At 45.2% G+C, this 21617-nt stretch overlaps 1 protein-coding gene and 1 long non-coding RNA gene across 3 annotated transcripts in view; one reads left to right on the top strand and one right to left on the bottom strand.

Annotated features, from left to right (window-relative positions):
* The window catches only part of ASIC2 (acid sensing ion channel subunit 2), a 1273426-nt gene that overhangs the window by 726970 nt on the left and 524839 nt on the right, over positions 1-21617 (top strand). The gene's annotated exons all lie outside the window — the stretch shown is intronic.
* Positions 2076-3964, bottom strand: LOC137540882 (uncharacterized). The gene is made up of 3 exons (XR_011025065.1): positions 3896-3964; positions 2245-2320; positions 2076-2134 (listed from the first exon to the last, which is right to left on the bottom strand). It is a non-coding gene; the product is annotated as an uncharacterized lncRNA (long non-coding RNA).

Here is a 21617-nt window from a genome sequence, read left to right as displayed (position 1 = left end):
TGAAATTGATCTTCTTTGCAGCTATGGCAACAGTATTCTATCTGAAATACAGGCTGCCCATGAACTTCCTTGGTGCTACATAAGTAATAATGCTACTCAGGCTAGGAGCCAGGGGCGTAGCAATAGGAGTAGCAGAGGTTGCGACCGCATCGGGGCCCTTGGGCCAGAGGGGCCCCAAAGGGCTCTTCCTCAACTACAGTATTAGCTCTCTATTGGTCCTGTGCTCATAATAATCACTTCTATAGATGCTTTGAATAGTGGTATTCATTAACAAACTGTTCCCCATCCTCTTCTTGCACCTCTGACACTGTAGGTGCCATTGGAAGGTTTTGGTGCGCCTTATCAATTGTTATATAGAGAGTGCTTGGGGGGCCCCATTGTAAAACTTGCATCGGGGCCCACAACTCCTTAGCTACGCCACTGCTAGGAGCCTTTGCCGGACAGCAAATTTTAACACTATGGCCTGGTGCACACCAAAAAACGCTAGCAGATCCGCAAAATGCTAGCAGATTTTGAAACGCTTTTTCTTATTTTTCTGCAGCGTTTCAGCTAGCGTTTTGCGGTTTTGTGTAGCGGTTTTGGTATAGTAGATTTCATGTATTGTTACAGTAAAGCTGTTACTGAACAGCTACTGTAACAAAAAACGCCTGGCAAACCGCTCTGAAGTGCCGTTTTTCAGAGCGGTTTGCGTTTTTCCTATACTTAACATTGAGGCAGAAACGCATCCGCAATCCAAAATCTGCAGCAGCCCGGGAGTATGCGTTTCTGCAAAACGCCTCCTGCTCTGGTGTGCACCAGCCCATTGAAATACATTACCCTAGCGGATCCGCACCCGCAAGCAGATCGCAAACCGCAGCGGAAATGCTCCGGTGTGCACTAGGCCTATCTGCCAGTTTTTATTAGCAATGGTGTGTGATGTCTTTTGCATTAAAAACAAGTTAATCTAAAACATTTTTGTAAACCCTGAAACATTTTGAGGTGATCTGAATGGATACATATTTTTTTCCCTTGCAAAAAGTGGAATTTCTTTTTAACTATCCTTATACAGTCCGGATAGATGCCTTTCAAATGTGCTGTCATTTTAGAACATTTGGGTATCGATAGTATTCCTTTACGATTCAGCAACTCCAGCCCCCCCCCCCACCCCCCTTTACCATGATCCTATTTTTTGTGCATAGGTCCTTGTCAGCCCTGGTTTCAAGCATGCTTGGTACTCTGCAACAGATACATCTATTGGTATTCTCGGTGGATGCACAAGACTGAATGTGAAAACAATGATAAAGACTATGCATTAATAATTGAAATCACAGCTGCGGGAAAATGAAGAAATTCATTTAAATTGACCCTTCTTTTTGAGGTCCTTGTGCATTCATTCATTTTCTATTAAGTGGAAAATTTGCATAACTGTAATTTTCCATGAATGTCTAATGTGTAAATGAGCCATTTTTCTCTTGTACATAGTTTAATCTGTATGCTATGCCTTCGCTTTCCACACTTCATGTGTGTTTATGGGTGAGCAGGTAAAACCAAAGTATAAAGTACTCTGCGGCTCTACAAAACACTCATATCATCTGTTAGGATGGGATCTATTGCTCTTACAGCACTCTGAATACAGTTTATGCAAATAATGTTTCAAGCGCAGCAAAATATTTTTTACCTTTCAAATGTAAATTTAACTGCATTAGGAAAAGCTAGACTTTTATCCCGTGATTTTGGTAAAATGGCTCAGAGTGGTGTTACAGCTGCTTGTCAGGGGAGTTTGTTAATCTGAACGTTGTGTTTTACTGAGCTGTTAGGGTTGGTACACAAAGCACAATACTCTTTCCTGAATGAGCCAAAAATGTCTCAATCGTCCGTGAGTTGGGGGGGGAATTCCTATGAGGATCAATGAGGAATGGTTGAGATACAACTGTCGCCTCAACTGTGTTTCATTCGGAGGTGTTGGTGCATATTAGATCATAAACAGATTATGGTGTTTGCACAGGACCAATCAATATCAACTTGAGTGCGGCTAACGCTGTTCATGTGGTCAGAACAGGCTGGTGGGTAACTGGCTCCAGCTCCTCCCCCTGCTTGATGCCGGCTCCCGTTCTGCTTCATCGCTGTTGTCTCTGCTCCCTTCCCTTTGCTCCACCTAAGGGGATAAGATATCAGACATTAGGACAATCATACACGCGGTACAATGGTCTGGCATCGCTGTCCAACTGATTACATTCCAGAAAATCAATCAGGTTGGTTGATTACCTAAAAGATTGCCTGAAGACTCCCCTTGTACACGTGTCAAGTCGATTGTCAGTCACCTCCTTATATGGTTTTGGAGCTGAGAAGAAGAATGGACATGTGTTCAATCACACGGCGCTATGGCAGCCTTACTTACACAAAATTTCAAAAGTAATGTTGATGATGGTTTTTTTCTTATTTTCACCACTGATACTATTCTTACTGTGTTTATGTAGCTTTGTTTGCGTTACATACTTGTTCTGTTTCAAGGATGTAAAGGGGAGATCTTCTGGATGTGTAATTTTTTTGAAGAGGGGATGAGGATCTTCAAATTTGTTGCTACAAGTATCTTATTTTAAAAAAAAATGTATGCATTTTTTTTAATAATGACTTGTCTCAACTCTATATGAAATCTGTGCCTTAAAGAGGAACTTCAGCCTAAACAAACATACTGTCATTAAGTTACATTAGTTATGTTAATTAAAATAGATAGGTAATATAATCTCTTACCCACCCTGTTTTAAAAGAACAGGCAAATGTTTGTGATTTCATGGGAGCAGCCATCTTTCTCCTGGGGGCAGCCATCTTTTTGGTTGAAAGGAGGTGACAGGGAGCATGAGACACAGTTCTAACTGTCCTGTGCCCTGATTACCCCTCCCAGCTGCGAGCGCTAGGCTTCAAATCTCAAATAAAAAAAAATTGCACCAAAACAGCAGAATGAGAACAACAACATCAGAAATCCCATCATTCTTTGCACAGCATCCGGGGAAAAATGCCCGGGCAGCTTTCTTCTGTGCAGCTAAAAATGAGGCGTGGGTAAGAAAAATAAAGTTCTGATGCTGTGAAACTGTTAAAGAAACACCAAGCCTTTTCAGTACTGCAGAGTAGATTTTTAGTCTGGAGGTTCACTTTAACTTGGGCCTGAAGTCAATATACTTATGAGTTTCCTTGCACTACTGCACTAGCCAATTGCGTTCTTTCCTTGTCTTAGGAAAGCAGCCCTGTATATGTAGCCTTTCAGACGTGCTCTTACGTTATTCCGCCTACTGGGCATATGTCTTTGTTTCTTTTGTCAGCTGGCAAGTTTAAAAAAAAAAACAAAAAAAAACAAAAACTAATGAAACTCCATTGCAAAGCAGTTTCCAGAAAGTAACCATTCACAAATACTAATTCACAACAATGCAGCATGGATATGCACCTCCAGCCCTGATCTATCCCTATGTGGCATCATAACTTACAGGGAAGGGGACAGCTGGGAAATGGGATATACAATCAAGCTACCGTTAGCCATCACACAAGACTGATAGCGGTGTAACGCTTCAACAAAAGCACAAATGAACTGCTGAGTTTATTTCAGGCAAGGCTGGCTACATCACCGTTATCCTAAACAAAACTTTTTCTCCTTATGTTGATTATACTCCATGCTAAAATTGTATCAAGCTATTTTCGGGGTGTTTTTATGAACTTGATCCTTAGATTTCTCATTAGTGTGTGGTGGAATCTTGTTGGTTCTGTTACTGCATGTTTATATTTTGTAAGCTTTTTCATCTTCCTGCTCCCTAAGGGTATCTTACAGGGAGAAAAAGCAACCACTGTTTGCATTTCCCAAGACAGCCCATAGTTTATACGACAGTTACTCCCTTGGTGTTCTAGCTTGCCACAGGTTCTCACTCACCTTACAACACCCATCAGGCAGGACATTGGATTATATAGCCACTAGTAAAAAGGCCCGCCCGTAAAAAAACGGGCGCTAAGTCACAGCCGCTACTCCCCACAATGCGCGCACATAGGCGTCCTGCTTGCTCGTTCCCCACCACTGTCTGAAGTATATGCCCACAGGGAGCTCTGTGAACCTTACACAGAAAACTGTCAGATCCGGCCCTGTGTCCTAGCTGCCCTGGCTGCACACATGCTTAGTACAAAAAAGCCAGGGACACACAACCGTTCAGTTAATGACGCAGGGACACTTGCATTTTATTGTATAGGCTGCCTGGGCCAATAATAATTCAGCTTTTACACTTAATCCAGTGTGTTAAAGCCACAAAATATACGTCGTTCTGGTGCCACTAGCACTGAGATGTACAGATCTTTAAGTGCCATGATACTTCTATTCGATGTTTATAGGTAATGATGGAAGCAGATGCCTGTTCAATTACTTTCTTGAACTTCTAAAAACTCATGTCTCAGATTCACAACCTAACAATATAGTTGTCTAAGATTTATTTGCAGGATATCCAAATAGCTTAAATCCAGTGACATAGCAATAGGGGGTGCAGAGAGTGTGACCTTGGACCAGAGGGGCCGACTAGGGGCCCTCCCTCAACCGCAGTATTAGCTCTTTAATGGTGCTTTGCTGGCAATGATCACTCCTATATATGCTTTGAGTAATGGTTAATCATTAAGGCCTGGTTCACATTAGCGTTCCCTGTCCGGATCCGCCTGATCGGATCCGGACCGTATACTGTACAAACGGAAAGTACGTTCCGCATAGCAATGCAAAGGCTATGCGAACGTTCACACGCGTACGTTCCATACACTCCAGAGCCGGATCGGATCCAGACTCCGGAGGCTTTTCCAACATGCGCTATTTTTTTGAGTCCGGCTCATCCGGCCCACGCACCCGGAACGGATCCTGACTGCACGATGCGGATGTGGAAACCTATGGGGAGCGGAAAGCACAGAACACACAGGATGCAAACACCTGACATTCTACCCCACTTCCTATGCGGATTCTAGCAGCCATTTCGGATGGGGACACATGGGCAGCAGTGGAGCAGCAGTGACTTGCGTGCTGGAGCTGTTTGGCAGTATGTCGGAGGTGGAGGTGAGGCCTACAGCGGAGGACCTAAATCTACAGGTGCACCAGGTGCACCTTCTGCAGACCCCAACAAGTTTAGGTACTTTTGATATTTATTTTTTTTTTTTCCCGGATCCACATGGCAGCTGCGTTCACACCGCAAGAAATACGCATGCAAACGGACCAGATCCGCATCGCATGCGGATAGGTGCCATACGGCTCCCATGCGTATCAGGTCCGGCTCCGATGCGGATCTGGTCTGTTTGCGTGACAGAACGCAAGTGTGAATGGGGCCTTACAAACTGTCCCCCTCCTCTGCTTACATCTCTCATACTGTGTGAAGGTCTTTGGCAGGTTTTGTTGCAACGGGCAATGTAAAACTTGCACTGGGCCCCTAAGCTCCCTAGCTATGCCACTGCTTATATAATTTATATTCAATATGAAAATAGCTGTGTGATTGCTGTTACAATGGTATTTGTACTTAGTCCTCTTTTTTTCTTTTTTTCCCCCCCTCTAATTTTGGCCTTAAATTGACACTGAAGCGGAAAAAACCCCCATTAATGATGTAATGAATTGGTTGCATAGTACGGATAATTACTAGAACATTAGTAGCAAAGCAAATGGTCTCCTATTTTCAGTTATATAGTTTTGTTTTTAGTTTTTTTTATAACATTGCATCATTCTCTAATATTTGCAGTTTACACATTACACTCAGCATTCTAAATTATTTCACAGAGCAGACTATTGAACTTTTGAACCTCTGCAGAAAACACAAAATACGGTGACAGACACTTGAGTTAATAAACTTCAGAAGACAGTGCTCTTTTCGATTTCAAAAGTCGAAGAGAGCAATAGCTCTTTTGCATAGATAACTGGAGTCTGTTAACTTTTCCTGTACTGGAAACAATATTAGATTCACATCTCTGCTGCTTATGTTTTATTTCTTAGTTGCACTACACGTACAAATCATTATATCATAAGTTTATTTTCACTTCAGATTCCCTTTAAAGGACCACTAAAGCGAGAGGAATATGGAGGCTGCCTTCCCTTTTTCCTTTTAAATATTGCCAGTTGCCTGGCAGCCCTGCTGTTATATTTGGCTGCAGTAGGGTCTGAATAAACAACCATGAAGCTAATTCAGTCAGATCTGACAATGTCATAAACACCTGATCTGCTGCATACTTGTTCTGGGTCTATGGCTAAAAGCATTAGAGGCAGAGGACCAACAGGGCAGCCAGGCAACTGGTTTTGCTTAAAAGGAAATAATGTGGCAGTCTCCATATACCTCACTTCAGTTGTCATTTAGAGCATCCGCTTAAAACCCATGGCACAGAAACCGAGCATATGATGGGACAACTACATAGTGGAATGACAAAATCAGTGCAAACTACATGTCAGTACTACCCTTCTCCCCAGTGGTAGAGCCTGCTTAAAGGGGCACTATGGCGAAAAACTGTAAAATTTGAAATATATGCGCACACATATATAAATAACTGCATTTTTTTCCTGAGTAAAATGAGCCATAAATTACTTTTCTCCTATGTTGCTGTCACTTACAGTAGGTAGTAGGAATCTGACAGAAGTGACAGGTATTGGACTAGTCCATCTCTTTATTGGGGATTCTTAGGGGTATATTTGTTTTCAAAAGCACATAGTTTTTTGGCAGTTGGATAGAGCAACTGCCATCCACTGTGTAGGAAGCAGGGAAGCTGGCCAGCATCATTGTTTAAATTCTTTTTAGGGAATACCTTTATAAAGAATAAAAGCCTTGCTGAGAATCCCCTATGAAGAGATGGACTAGTCCAAAACCTGGCACTTCTGTCAGATTCCTACTGCCTACTGTGAGTGACAGCATTACAGGAGAAAAGTAATTTATGGTTCATTTTACTCTGGAAAAAATGTACTTCTTATTTGTATATGTTTGCACATATTTTATATTTTACAGTTTTTCGCTGTAGTGCCCCTTTAAGTAATCCGTTAATGTGAAATTCTTTTTTTATATAGTAAGCTTGGCCCCCATCCTTCCATGTCCTCTGCCTCCCTGTTTGTCTGTCAATATTTTGCAGCCTATGGCTCTGTATGTAACATTACTTGTTTGAGAAGCTATTTTTGATGAAGGTAACCTCTGATTATTTTCTTCCCCCCCACATATGTTTACTTTCTGTTGAGTAAGTTTAACAGGCTTGTTTTAATCCCCTCTTTGGATGGCAGCCAGTAACTCTATAGGAATCTTAATTTTAGTTTATATGAGTCAGCCTCCTGAATCTGGAAATAGTGTTGCCTGTTGCTAGGGAGCTGGTGGGATGGTTTGTTATGACAAGTAGTATGTAAGATGGCACACGCAGGGGGAGCATTAAATGGAGCCGCAGTGGAAAGATTCGCACACAATGCACAATAATCTTTCTTAAACACAGTTTAACTCACTACAGATATGGTCAACCTGTTTCGGGTTTACCTAAAAACTGATTCATTTAGATAAGTGTTACAGTTTTCCATAGCATTAGTGAAAACATGTTTATTGCGGTTGCAGAGATGGGAAAACATGTACAGGGAGATCTTTACCTGTGTTTAAAGAATGTTTACAGAAATGCCTTTTTTCCCCCACCTTTTCATGCTGCCCTCCTACCGAGTGCAAAGATGTCCACTCCCTGCAGCCCCCATACTCACCTATCAGCATATTCAACTTTGAGGATAGTTTAATTCTCATGACAAGTGGATCACTTGGCTTCACCCATTACCAGCCTAGCATACAGACCCCGTTTCCTGGGCTGTAAGCCTTCTTATAGGCAGCAATGGGAAAGATGCTGAGTGGCATGCCTGCCACACTGTATCCTACAAATCCCTACAAAGCATGGGAAGTCCTGGGAACAACGTGACTCTGGCAACATCAACACTGCACCGTAGTCATGCTTCTTACTGTTGTCCAGAACTGGATGGAGTGTTACTGGGTATAAAGGTCAGGATAACTGTCATGACTGTGCTCTGCAAAGCGTCTGTGAGATTGGGTTCTGTGCAGAGAGTCAGTGAGATTAGGTGCTCTGCAAAGCATCTGTGAGATTGGGTGCTGTGCGGAGAGTCGGTGAGATTAGGTGCTCTGCAGAGAGTTAGTGAGATTAGGTGCTCTGCAGAGAGTCAGTGAGATTAGGTGCTCTGCAGAGAGTCAGTGAGATTAGGTGCTCTGCAGAGAGTCAGTGAGATTAGGTGCTCTGCAGAGAGTCGGTGAGATTAGGTGCTCTGCAGAGAGTCCGTGAGATTAGGTGCTCTACAGAGAGTCAGTGAGATTAGGTGCTCTGCAGAGAGTCAGTGAGATTAGGTGCTCTGCAGAGAGTCAGTGAGATTAGGTGCTCTGCAGAGAGTCAGTGAGATTAGGTGCTCTGCAGAGAGTCAGTGAGATTAGGTGCTCTGCAGAGAGTCAGTGAGATTAGGTGCTCTGCAGAGAGTCAGTGAGATTAGGTGCTCAGCAGAGAGTCAGTGAGATTAGGTGCTCAGCAGAGAGTCAGTGAGATTAGGTGCTCAGCAGAGAGTCAGTGAGATTAGGTGCTCAGCAGAGAGTCAGTGAGATTAGGTGCTCAGCAGAGAGTCAGTGAGATTAGGTGCTCTGCAGAGAGTCAGTGAGATTAGGTGCTCAGCAGAGAGTCAGTGAGATTAGGTGCTCTGCAGAGAGTCAGTGAGATTAGGTGCTCTGCAGAGAGTCCGTGAGATTAGGTGCTCTGCAGAGAGTCAGTGAGATTAGGTGCTCTGCAGAGAGTCAGTGAGATTAGGTGCTCTGTAGAGAGTCAGTGAGTTTAGGTGCTCTGCAGAGAGTCAGTGAGATTAGGTGCTCTGCAGAGAGTCAGTGAGATTAGGTGCTCAGCAGAGAGTCAGTGAGATTAGGTGCTCTGCAGAGAGTCAGTGAGATTAGGTGCTCAGCAGAGAGTCAGTGAGATTAGGTGCTCTGCAGAGAGTCAGTGAGATTAGGTGCTCTGCAGAGAGTCAGTAAGATTAGGTGCTCTGCAGAGAGTCAGTGAGATTAGGTGCTCTGCAGAGAGTCAGTGAGATTAGGTGCTCTGCAGAGAGTCAGTGAGATTAGGTGCTCTGCAGAGAGTCAGTGAGATTAGGTGCTCTGCAGAGAGTCAGTGAGATTAGGTGCTCTGCAGAGAGTCAGTGAGATTAGGTGCTCTGCAGAGAGTCAGTGAGATTAGGTGCTCTGCAGAGAGTCAGTGAGATTAGGTGCTCTGCAGAGAGTCAGTGAGATTAGGTGCTCAGCAGAGAGTCAGTGAGATTAGGTGCTCAGCAGAGAGTCAGTGAGATTAGGTGCTCTGCAGAGAGTCAGTGAGATTAGGTGCTCAGCAGAGAGTCAGTGAGATTAGGTGCTCTGTAGAGAGTCAGTGAGTTTAGGTGCTCTGCAGAGAGTCAGTGAGATTAGGTGCTCTGCAGAGAGTCAGTGAGATTAGGTGCTCTGCAGAGAGTCAGTGAGATTAGGTGCTCTGCAGAGAGTCAGTGAGATTAGGTGCTCTGCAGAGAGTCAGTGAGATTAGGTGCTCTGCAGAGAGTCAGTGAGATTAGGTGCTCTGCAGAGAGTCAGTGAGATTAGGTGCTCTGCAGAGAGTCAGTGAGATTAGGTGCTCTGCAGAGAGTCAGTGAGATTAGGTGCTCTGCAGAGAGTCAGTGAGATTAGGTGCTCTGCAGAGAGTCAGTGAGATTAGGTGCTCTGCAGAGAGTCAGTGAGATTAGGTGCTCTGCAGAGAGTCAGTGAGATTAGGTGCTCTGCAGAGAGTCAGTGAGATTAGGTGCTCTGCAGAGAGTCAGTGAGATTAGGTGCTCTGCAAAGAGTCAGTGAGATTAGGTGCTCTGCAGAGAGTCAGTGAGATTAGGTGCTCAGCAGAGAGTCAGTGAGATTAGGTGCTCTGTAGAGAGTCAGTGAGATTAGGTGCTCTGCAGAGAGTCAGTGAGATTAGGTGCTCTGCAGAGAGTCAGTGAGTTTAGGTGCTCTGCAGAGAGTCAGTGAGATTAGGTGCTCTGCAGAGAGTCAGTGAGATTAGGTGCTCTGCAGAGAGTCAGTGAGATTAGGTGCTCTGCAGAGAGTCAGTGAGATTAGGTGCTCTGCAGAGAGTCAGTGAGATTAGGTGCTCTGCAGAGAGTCAGTGAGATTAGGTGCTCTGCAGAGAGTCAGTGAGATTAGGTGCTCTGCAGAGAGTCAGTGAGATTAGGTGCTCTGCAGAGAGTCAGTGAGATTAGGTGCTCTGCAGAGAGTCAGTGAGATTAGGTGCTCTGCAGAGAGTCAGTGAGATTAGGTGCTCTGCAGAGAGTCAGTGAGATTAGGTGCTCTGCAGAGAGTCAGTGAGATTAGGTGCTCTGCAGAGAGTCAGTGAGATTAGGTGCTCTGCAGAGAGTCAGTGAGATTAGGTGCTCTGCAGAGAGTCGGTGAGATTAGGTGCTCTGCAGAGAGTCGGTGAGATTAGGTGCTCTGCAGAGAGTCAGTGAGATTAGGTGCTCTGCAGAGAGTCAGTGAGATTAGGTGCTCTGCAGAGAGTCAGTGAGATTAGGTGCTCTGCAGAGAGTCAGTGAGATTAGGTGCTCTGCAGAGAGTCAGTGAGATTAGGTGCTCAGCAGAGAGTCAGTGAGATTAGGTGCTCAGCAGAGAGTCAGTGAGATTAGGTGCTCTGCAGAGAGTCAGTGAGATTAGGTGCTCTGCAGAGAGTCAGTGAGATTAGGTGCTCTGCAGAGAGTCAGTGAGATTAGGTGCTCTGCAGAGAGTCAGTGAGATTAGGTGCTATGGAAAGACTCAGTAAAATTAGGTACTTTGTAGAGTGATGATTCTCAGTGAACTTCTGCAGAGAGTCACTTGAAAGGTAATCTATAGAGAGTCACTAAGAAAAATGTGTTCTCATTCTACACAGATTCTCTTACATAACCTATGCAGTTTTAAGTCTGGTCAGTTATTACAGAGCTTCTCAATACTATCAGACCTCACAATGGTTCTGTATGGGTAGATGAAGCTGAATCTGTGTAAGCAGTGTTTCATTATTAATGCTGTACAAGGTCTGTGCAGGGCGAAAATTATGAAGGTGATATAATATCATAGCGGTTTACACAGGTTTATAATATGGAATGATTGTTTAAATTATGCATAATTTGAACTTTGTGCACGTCTCTAGTGCCCAACCTTGGCATAAGTGAATGACTCCCTGTAAATTTACCTCAGCTGGTGACTAAAGAGGGCCTCCTGTTAGTTTACAAGCCTAGCCTCTGGCAATGCAGTACAGCCAACTTTGAAATAAACAATGTACGCATTTCTGAGGTGATTTTCAGGGATGCTAAAGGAAGCCAAGCAGCTCCCTACAGGGGTGGACTCTGTGCTAAACATCAGTACGGTTCAAACAGATAAGTGGGGAGCCCTCTAGCCATGACTACAGCTTTTCTACTTTCTCCATGAAAGTTGAAAAGCTATTTAAATAGTAGCATGAGTCTCTTACTGCATGTGACAAGCTTTTAAATATGTCGGTCATCATTTACAACACTGGAATGTGCAGAGCTAAGGCTGTATGTAGTGAAAATCCACACTGTGACTTCTCCTTCCCCTTCTAGTGCACAGGAGAGTTGTTAAAAGTACTTGAATCGGGCAGACAAAGAATCACTTATCTCCCGAGGTCCCAATTTCAGAGATATTTTATACGCTTTAATCATCTGTCACTGAAAGTTACACTAACCTTTTCCAATACCTGCTGCCATTATCTTGAAAGCTTTACATGGGAGAAGTGTTTGATATTTCAGTCTATGATTGAAGTAGCCTGGTTTCTGGTTTATTTATCTTGCATTGCCGAGTGTGACATGGAATGTTGCTATGCTTGATAGAATTGGGTTATACTTCCCTTCTCTATTAAATCTGCTTGTACTTGTATTTCTGACTACAGTAAATTTACAGAATGTAGTCATGACAATAAAGATGTGCCCCGATTATAAAAACTGTGCAGCGTACCTGTATTCACTATACAAATAAACCTGCGTTATCAGGTAAAGGTTGTCTTAAATTGTGCATCTTGCAAACCAAGAGCCATCCACATTGATGGGCCCTGCCTTACGCTTAATATTATTGTCAAAGCAGATTTCACACTTAGACTTCTTGGAAGCTGGCCCTTATCTTCTGGAGGAAGGTCACTGTGTCACCACAGCAGCCCTGCCTCCATCTATCGTGGCAGTGCTTGGGTGTGGCACTCAATATTGCTGCTGACTGGTTGAAGGTGGTGGTGTTACAGCCACTGACCTTCCAATCTGGGGCCTTCCCTCTTCCTGCTGCTACACAAACACGGGTAATTCGCAGCCACAAACTGACATAATTTGCACATATTTTTAAGATGGCTTTTCACCATCTCTCACTTACTGTATGCACATGACATGACATTTTTGATTATTAGACATCGGTAGATGATGCCCCTATTATTTTTGCACAGTATAGATTGTTCATTTTTGCCTATTTTGCACGGATTTGTTTACAGCACAACAGCACTTTGGGTCTTCGACTGACCCCTGTACTTTTGACAATTTTGTGATATAAAATATATTTTGTATTGTTCATGCAGCAGGGTGTCTGCTTACAGGCAGGACTTTTGGAGGGAATTTATGTACTGTTTTAATTGTTTTTAAAGGGATATGTCCCTAATAAACTTGATTGTACTATTTTTCCATTGAAGTTCGTGTATGGAAGTATTCATATTATTAGACAATTATGGCAATTATGACAGCCATCTTAACCAGTAGAAGGTGTCTTTTCTTGTGACTAAGCAGATTTCACACTGAGACTTCTGGGAAGCTGGCCCTTATCTTCTGGAGGCAGGTCACTGTATCACCACAGCAGCCTTGCCTCCATCTATCGTGGCAGTGCTAGGGTGTGGCACTCAATATTGCTGCTGACTGGTTGAAGGTAGTGGTGTTACAGCCACTGACCTTCCAATCTGAGTAGAAGGAAGGTTTGTTTCCAGTGGGTGATGCAGTGAAGTTGAAGACCTTTAGCTATGAGTATTTTATGGGGTTTGGGGGTTGAGAGTGCATGTTGCTGCCTGGGAAAGGGGAGAAGATGGTAAGAACAAACAAAATATGCATTGTGTGGGTTCACACGTGTCTGTGTGGAAAACCCGTGCATTTTTTGCATGCAAATTTTTGGACACCTTGTGTGTTTGTCTGCATGACCATGCACTCATTTTGCCACAGTAGTTAATGATCATGTGCAAAATTATGCTGCAGGTCTGATGTTTTTTTCCCCTTGCATGTGATAAAATGCATTAGATGTGAATGACCCTATAGACTCACATTAGTTGTACGTTTTTTGTTAATTTGCATGCAGGAAACCTCAATAAAAGCAGTCAAGTGTAAACCCTACCTGAAAGATACAAATTGGAGCTTAGCACCTTACGTGCAAATCATAACTACTACAGTAGCAGCTTGTTTACCAACTGTGGGACCAAGAGCAGAAAGGTACGTTACTACAATTGTGCCATTCAGTCTATAGATCAGACAAGGCAGCAGGGATGTGACTGGTTGGAAACTGAAATGACAAAAATATATTGACACACAGACCTGAGGAAGGGGGTGTCCCCGAAACGCGTAGTAACCACGTGATCACCCAGCAAAGGTGGTGGTGGGAACATGTGCTGCTTAGAGTTGCTGCTTCTGGTTTGTGATGGAGGGTAACACTACATCGCTGGCCACAACATTTGCACCATTGTTTCATCTCAAGCTTTCACCTAACCTTACTCTTCCTAGGGTAGGTTTGACTTGTATGTGTCTGTCCTTGTAATAAGATGCTGAAGTAAAGCTGTATTTACTTTATTTAGTTGTGTGCGATCTGACTCCGGACCCAGTTTCTGTTCCTCTTTAGATAGTAATACCCATAATCTGGGAATGTGGCAGTTAAAACTTCAATCATAGGAGTGTAAAGCCTGGGTAAGTATTCCCTGCTGCAGGGCTACGTTTAGCTGGAACTGCCTGGTGGAGCTTTCCACAATGACTTTCTCTTTATAAGTTCATTTTACAACTTCAAATCATTTTCATGGCTTAGAGGGAACAGGGTTACTATAAAGATATTAATGTTTCCCTGTATATCACCTGTGGCTACTTATGAAATGCTTCAAAGGTTAATACTTCGCTCTGCATGATCTTGGATTGCATTGCAGGTTAATCCAGGTTTGCCATCCATCATTTCAAAAGAAGTTTAGGAGAATGCAAGAAAAGGGTGATCTCAGTGACTGTAAATATCCCCCCCAATTACATTGATGGGGTGAGTATGTTAGATGCCCAGGGGATGCAGAGAGCCGTATACAGGCTGGGAAAGATTAATGGCCATTTTTATAGATGACTGTACTTCTCAATCTAGACAAATAGAAGCAGAAAGTGCCGCTGTCTCTTTCATGCACACCAGCAATAAATAAAATATCTGCTGCCAGGGGAATGAGTGGGACTTGCCAATTCATGCTGCCAGTCAAGAGGCACCAGCAAGACTTGAGTTAAAGCCATGGCTCATTTCTCGAGCGGTAAAATAACCGAGCAAGCTATATGTTTTCTTCATTGTTCAGCATGCTGCGCTTTACCCGTAAATAAGAGAGAGAGATGCACATGATGGGCAAGTCACAGGCTGATGAATGGTAATGTATCGCAGTGGTTCCAAAGATCTTGCTCGTCTTGGGTAGATACGGAGGTGTTTACAATTTGAAGGATATGTCTGGTTTGTTAAAATGTTCTATATTAAAGCAACAAATATTAACTGAGGTGCTCATGCTTGATCCTTTTAGCCAAATGTGATATTATTGGTTTTATTTAACCTCCTAGGCGATAATCCCGAGCTGAGCTCGGGGTATATCGCGCAGGAGGAGTTCTCAGGCCCTGGTGGGCCGATTTGCATAATTTTTTTTTGTTACACGCAGCTAGCACTTTGCTAGCTGTGTGTAACTTCCGCTCGCCGCCGATCCGCCGCTACCCGCCGTGCCGCGTAGCCCCCCCCGTCCCCGACCCCTTGCGCAGCCTGGCCAATCAGTGCCAGGCAGCGCTGAGGGGTGGATCGGAACTCCCTCTGACGTCACAACGTCCATGACGTCGGTGACGTCATCCCGCCCCGTCGCCATGGCGACCGGGGAAGCCCAGCAGGAAATCCCGTTTTGAACGGGATTTCCTGCTTACTCTGATCGCCGAAGGCGATCGGAGTGGGTGGGGGGATGCCGCTGTGCTGCGGCTATCATGTAGCAAGCCCAGGGCTCGCTACATGATTTAAAAAATAAAAAATGTAAAAAAATAGTGCTGCTCCCCCTCCTGGGCGATATAATTGTATCGCCCAGAGGGTTAAGGTGAAGTGAGAGAGATATGGGGGCTGCCATATTTAATAACTACTTGAGTACCGCAGTGTTAAACCCCTCCTAAAGACCAGGCTATCTTTTCCTAAATAGGACACTGCAGCTTTAAGGCCTCGCTGCAGGGCTGTACATGTCAGCACAGAAGCTATTGCCCCCCCACGGCCGGATTTACCATAAGGCACCGTCGGCACGTGCCTACAGGCCCCTGATGATGAAAAGGCTCACTCCCCTCCCCGAGCGCCTCTCTACCTTCTTCCCAATGCAGTGTCCTAATGAGAGTGTAAATGAGAGGTTGCTCACCCAGGTCTCGGCATTCCACTGACAGATCTCCCACCAGTCAGAGGCACCACTAACTACTTAATACTGAGGGTATCTCTGGCTACCTAATGCTAAGGGACACCTGTAGTTATATGACGGGCAAGAGAAGTAAGGAAGAAGTGACAGCTGGGCCAGCCAACACACTAGTGGTGCAGTTCGGTGGGGGGTTTTGTAGGTTCATGGAGGGTGAAGTCTGGGGTGCCAGAACATCTGAGCCTATAGACTCCTGTGATGTAAATCTGGACCTGGGCCTCCCCCCCCCCCCCCCCTGTTCTCCCCACCAACATAGCTCTCTTTGGTTGGGGTCTGATCCCCAGATGTTTGTTTTTTTTATAAATATTTGTATGTTCTATTTTGTAACTTTGTAACCTCCCTCCCCCCGCCAGCCAATCAGCGTGATTATCTGTCATAGGCTTCAGCCTATGACAGCCAATCACTTCCCTGCCTCTGGAGGGGACAGCCGTGTCACACGGCTGTCCCCAGTACAGCGGTGCCTTCGATCGAAACGCTGTACAGGGTTATTAGATGGCGGTTTCACCGTCTAACAGTGTCCTAGCGGCGATCGCCGCTGGGAGACTGATGACAGAGCGGAGCTCCGTCATTCAAGCTGGAATGCGCACGCATAGGCGGGTGCGATCCCCTGCAAACTCCGCCCTCAGGACTGCACGCCGATTGGCGTTAGTGATTAAACTATATCCTGCTGATCTTTCATGTGTCAGTCGTGGCTGAATCACACACCTGAAAAACAAGCACGCAACAAATGCAGTCAAACTTAAATCAAACATCCTATCTGAATGATTGTTCAGAGTCTATGGCTAAAAGTTTTAGATCACCATGAATAGATACTTAATACATGTGTCTTCTTGTCTGTTTGATGTAAATGTCTACAAGAGGCATCTTCTATTTTCACCAAAAAGCAAAAGGAAAGCAGAAGGTTGGCACTACAGCGGTATTAACAATGGCTGCAAAGCTTCAAGGACATGCAGTGTGCACAGTAGAATAAAAGAGCTTCTATTTTCAGCAGGTTATGTTTGACAAATAAACAGTAACAAAAAATTATTTTAAAAATGAAAGCTCCCTCAATGGACATTGGGCCATTTTTTTAACTGGGAAAGGCTGTGTCTTAGCTGATCAGCCTCGTGGGAACAGGTCACACTTCAAAAGTGGCGTGCGTTGCTTTAGGGGCACGTTGTGCGACCATGACGTCACATCAAACACAACGTCCTAGTGTGGAAGAGCCTTCAAGGGAACCTGAAGTGAGGAAAATTATTTAAAATAAACACATGACGTAGCTGCAAATGAATATTACATACTTATCTCACCGTCAGTTCCTCTCAGAAGCTCACCATTTTCTGCTTACAGTGATCCCTTCCAGTTCTGACAATATTTTGTCAGAACTGAAATATACCAGTTGCTGTCAGTTATATATCATCAGCTGTCTGCTTACAACTTGAATGTGCAAGGTAATGTCCATGTTTCCCCATGGCTCAAGTGGGTGATATTACAGATCAACAGCCTGTTGACCAGGAAGCGGTTATGGGGTAATGGCCAATTTTTAAAATGGAGGGCAGAGAATTCCATTGATCACAGTGAACAATTGGGATGCAGGAGAGGAGGAAGAGACTGAGGAGAAGACTACAGAGGAGGCAAGTATGACCTGTGTATGGTTATTTTGGCATTTTATTTTCAGTTCAGGTTCTCTTTAAAGATAGTAAAAACAACGGACAGATGAATAGTCCATATTCATGGGAGCAAAACAATGCTATTTTATAGAAGGCCGTCAAGATAGCAGTTTCTATAAATCTATATTGCAAGGTGTGATTAAAGTCAAGCTGCTCTGTTGGGGGCAACATTAAATAGGCTTTAGACATTAGGTTAGGATTGGAATCTATAGTATAATCACCAACACTCTGCAAAATAACACACAGAAGGCCTCATGGTACTTGAGGCTCTTGTGACTCTTTCGAGACACCCTTCCTACACCTGATTTTTCAAATGTCCAGTCCAGCGATAACACAACAATTCAAAGAATTCATGAAAATGTCAGCAGGATTTGTAATCTGCGTATTTTGCTAATGCCTTCATCTTGCCACATTGACCTGTGCATGTTAATTCATTACAACTGCATAGGTGACAAACTTGTTCCTAAATCTAATTTCCGGATGATGGGATATTAGTAGTTTGGTGCTTCTCCAAGGTCATAAGACTCCCCTTGTGATGTTTTTATCATTAGTTAGACAATAAGATCATCATTGTAGGAGGAACCAAAATGAAGATAAATTGCACTTTTTTTCATGCTTGGAGAGAGGAAATTCAAACAGAAAAAGCTAATTAAATAAAGTTAATTACCCTTAACCCCTGAAGTGCATCACTGTAGCCTCACATTTGCCACGCGCTATATTACAAGCATGTTCTGACAATGAACTGGTTAACCAGATATTCGAGGAGTGAACTTCAGTGTGATATGAACCGTTATTAATCTCTTTCCTGAATCCTGAGGCCGTCTGTGGACATGTCGACGTTTCTCACGCACAAGATCGATACTCGCTAAGACAGATGAAAAAGGCTATTCTTTATAAAAAGAGGCAGGAAGTGATGTGTTTTATGAAGAAAGGATACAGAGCAGCACAAGGGAGCTTTCTCTTCCTCTTTTACTGTCACAGATAGTAACCGTAGAGACTGAAGTAGAAAAAATAAAATCTTGAAACGAGAACATTCCTTATTGTCTGCTGGCTGCGAGGATCCATAAAGCATGGCATTGAGAACTAGGGCACGGCCTTTTGTTCTTGCGCTCTATATAATACAATGCTCCATATACTTATGAAAGTCCCTTTGGGAAAGTCTTGGTTTTCTCATGCTTTTTTGCCTGTTTTTCCATTTATACTCTTTGTTGTTTTGACATGCCAGTATGATGACACTGTTTCCACTGGAAGACTGACTGCCTTTTACCAACATTTAACAGTATTGTAGCTGAAGCATAAGAGTCTGTACCCCCCTCCAACTTGGGTCACTTGAAACAACAGTGTTGATATTGGAGCACTGGCATAACAATAGGGGATGCGACCCCTGCCCCTAGGGCCCGCTCGGGGACTTTTTGGGGGCAGGAGGGGCCGCAGCATAAGAGGAGAGCTGTGGCCGCAGATCGGTGGGGAGGGGGGAAATTCCCCTCCCCTCCCTCACCTCGGGCTCTCGTCTCAGCGCTCCCCTCCTGCAAGCAATCATTGGTGGTGCTCGTGGCAGCCGCGGCGGCAGGCAAGCTGAGCACATACCTCCTTCTGGCCGGTGTAAACAGGAAGTTCTATGAAGCACTTACTGATCGGAGACTGGCCAGAAGGAGGTATGTGCTCAGCTTGCCTGCCGCCGCGGCTGCCACGAGCACCACCAATGATTGCTTGCAGGAGGGGAGTGCTGAGAGGAGAGCCTGAGGTGAGGGAGGGGGGGGAATTTCCCCCCTCCCCACCGATCTGCGGCCACAGCTCTCCTCTTATGCTGCGACCCCTCCTGCCCCGAAAAAGTCCCTGAGCGGGCCCTGGAAAGGGGCGGGGCGGAATTTTTTGTGCAGGGGGGGCCCGGGGCTTTCTAGGTGCGCCCCTGTATTGGAGTGTGTATGCAGGGATGTCCAGGACTTCTGGGAAGACGCCACACTGCCTGCCTGAGTAAGGTACACCTTGTATTCTGTCTCTTACACTTGCATGAGCTTCGTGTGATATGCTGTCCTGAGGTTTTGCACAGCAGTGTAGAGGATTATGATGTTGCATGGTGGGGAGTTGTACATTTAGAAGCCTTATGTGCTACTGCTGTTTACAATTTAGCTGGACACTGAAAATGGTATTATAACGGCTAGCCGACCACGTCACGCTGATGGGCGTGGCTGCGGCGGCAGCCCCAGGACTGCCTGATGCCGATCGGCATAAAGTCCTGGGGCTGGCTACTGCAGGAGGTCGCGTGCTGCACATCTCCGCTTGGTAGGCGGAGTGGCCGCCTTCAGTCTCCCAGGGGCCATCGCCGCTCGGATACTGTTAGACGGCAAAACTGACGTCTAATTGGCTTGTACAGCGCTGCGATCTACAGCAGTGCATAGCAAAATCGCAATTGCCGTGGAAAGAAAGGACTTGCTTTATCGCAATCGCTAGCGTTTAGCGGAAACGCCAGTGATTGCTAGTGGAAAAGGGCCCTTAAAGCTGCAGTGGCCATTTTTGTGAACAATCGCCTGGTCTTTGGGGAAGGGGGTAAAGACTTTGGTCCTGAAGTGGTTAAACATGATATTTAGCTTATTGAGGACTTTGTTTCTGACTGGTGGCTTGTAGTAATCACTCAGTGTTCTCCCCAGAGCCTTTTACCAGGGCGGGCCGCCCGGGTCATCTCCCCCAAGCGCCCGGCTGATAATATCAGCGTTCTGTGTGCTCATTAGTGAGCAGCAGCGGCTGTCTCATTGCAGCCAGTTGCTGTCACTCAGGGACGCTGCCTCCGCCTTCCTGCTCAGCTCCCGGCAGTTCTGTGGAGGGGCGGGGAGTGCAGGTGACGTCACGCAGCTCAGTTCGTTCGTTGAGCAGAATATCGGAGAGGAAGGGAGAAGACGCGTGGCTCAGTTCTCCCTGTGGAATGCAATGTTTAGCCAGACGCTCCTGTCCTCCTCAACTCCCAGTATTCATCCCGCTGCCAGCCATTGCGTGTTTGTGTGTGTCTTGCTGGCTGCTGCTGAAGGAGGGGGGATGCTTGACCCTTTGACCTCCTTATTACCCTGCCCTGCGACTGAGTTCCACAGGCTCTGACTATTGCCAGAAGTGTTACAGGTGAGAGGGAGCTGCAGATTGAGGGGGAGATAGGAGATGGTCACAGACTCGCAGGGCAAAGCCAGACAGCAGCAGAGTGATTAGTGACACCCTGGCCCCTTGACAACCATACACCCAGCTATATTCCGTGTGACTGACTGAATTTGAAAATGAAACTACCAAGATTTTTTTCCCCATGTTTCCTATATACATGGGTGGTGTAAGAGGGGATATCTGGTGCCCTAGCATGATATTCATAAGATTCATAAGCTGCCTGCTTATCAATATCATGCCATGGCCCAGAAATCCTCTTTTCCTCACTAGGACCACCCATGTATATAGGAAAAGCTGCTAGTTTCATTATTAAATCAGCTGAAGAGTAGTTAAAACTTTTAAAGACACTATTAAAAGAAAATGGCCAGCTACTTACCTGGGGTTTCTTCCAGCCCCTAAAGTTGTTCTTATTCCTTGCAGTCATTCCGGGTTGCTTTGTTCCTCTGCTGCCCCCTCTGAACTCTGCATGCGTGGCCACTCGCCTCCTCCATAATGTTCCCGTGTCCGGTAGCGTGCTGCACATGCACAGTAACTAAAAATTGCTACTGTGCATGGGCAAAACGCTCCCACCCACAAGAGCATGATCGAGGAGGTGCGGTGATAAGGAACACAGCAGCTTGGAATGGCGGTGAGCAGTGGCGTAGCTAAGGAGCTGTGGGCCCCGATGCAACTTTTACAATGGGGCCCCCCAAGCACTCTATACGTGACAATTGATACGGCGCACCAAAACCTGCCAATGGAAACTACAGTGTCAGATGTGCAAGAAGGGGATGGGGAACAGTTTGTTAATAATTACCACTATTTAAGGTATCTATAGAAGTGATTATTATGAGCACAGGACCAATAGAGAGCTAATACTGTAGTTGAGGGAGGGCCCTTCGGGCCCCGATGCGGTCGCTACCGCTGCAACCCCTATTGCTACGCCCCTGGCGGTGAGGGAGCAGGAGGGGATTCCTGTACACAAGACAGAGCCTAGCATGTCACTTTAAAGGGGTATGTGTGTGTGGGGGCACCCAGTAGCACCCAGAGTGTCTATCCCCACCCGGCTACTTTTTCATACCACCCGGCTGGAAAAAATTTCTGGGGAGAACACTGATCACTAATGTACTGCTACTGTGCATGTGCTGCAGTTGTGGC

This window comes from Hyperolius riggenbachi, chromosome 12 (genome assembly GCF_040937935.1).
Source record: "Hyperolius riggenbachi isolate aHypRig1 chromosome 12, aHypRig1.pri, whole genome shotgun sequence".
Taxonomy (NCBI): Eukaryota; Metazoa; Chordata; class Amphibia; order Anura; family Hyperoliidae; genus Hyperolius; species Hyperolius riggenbachi.
Note: the sequence above shows the minus strand (reverse complement) of the source record. Positions and strands in the feature narration are given on the sequence as shown.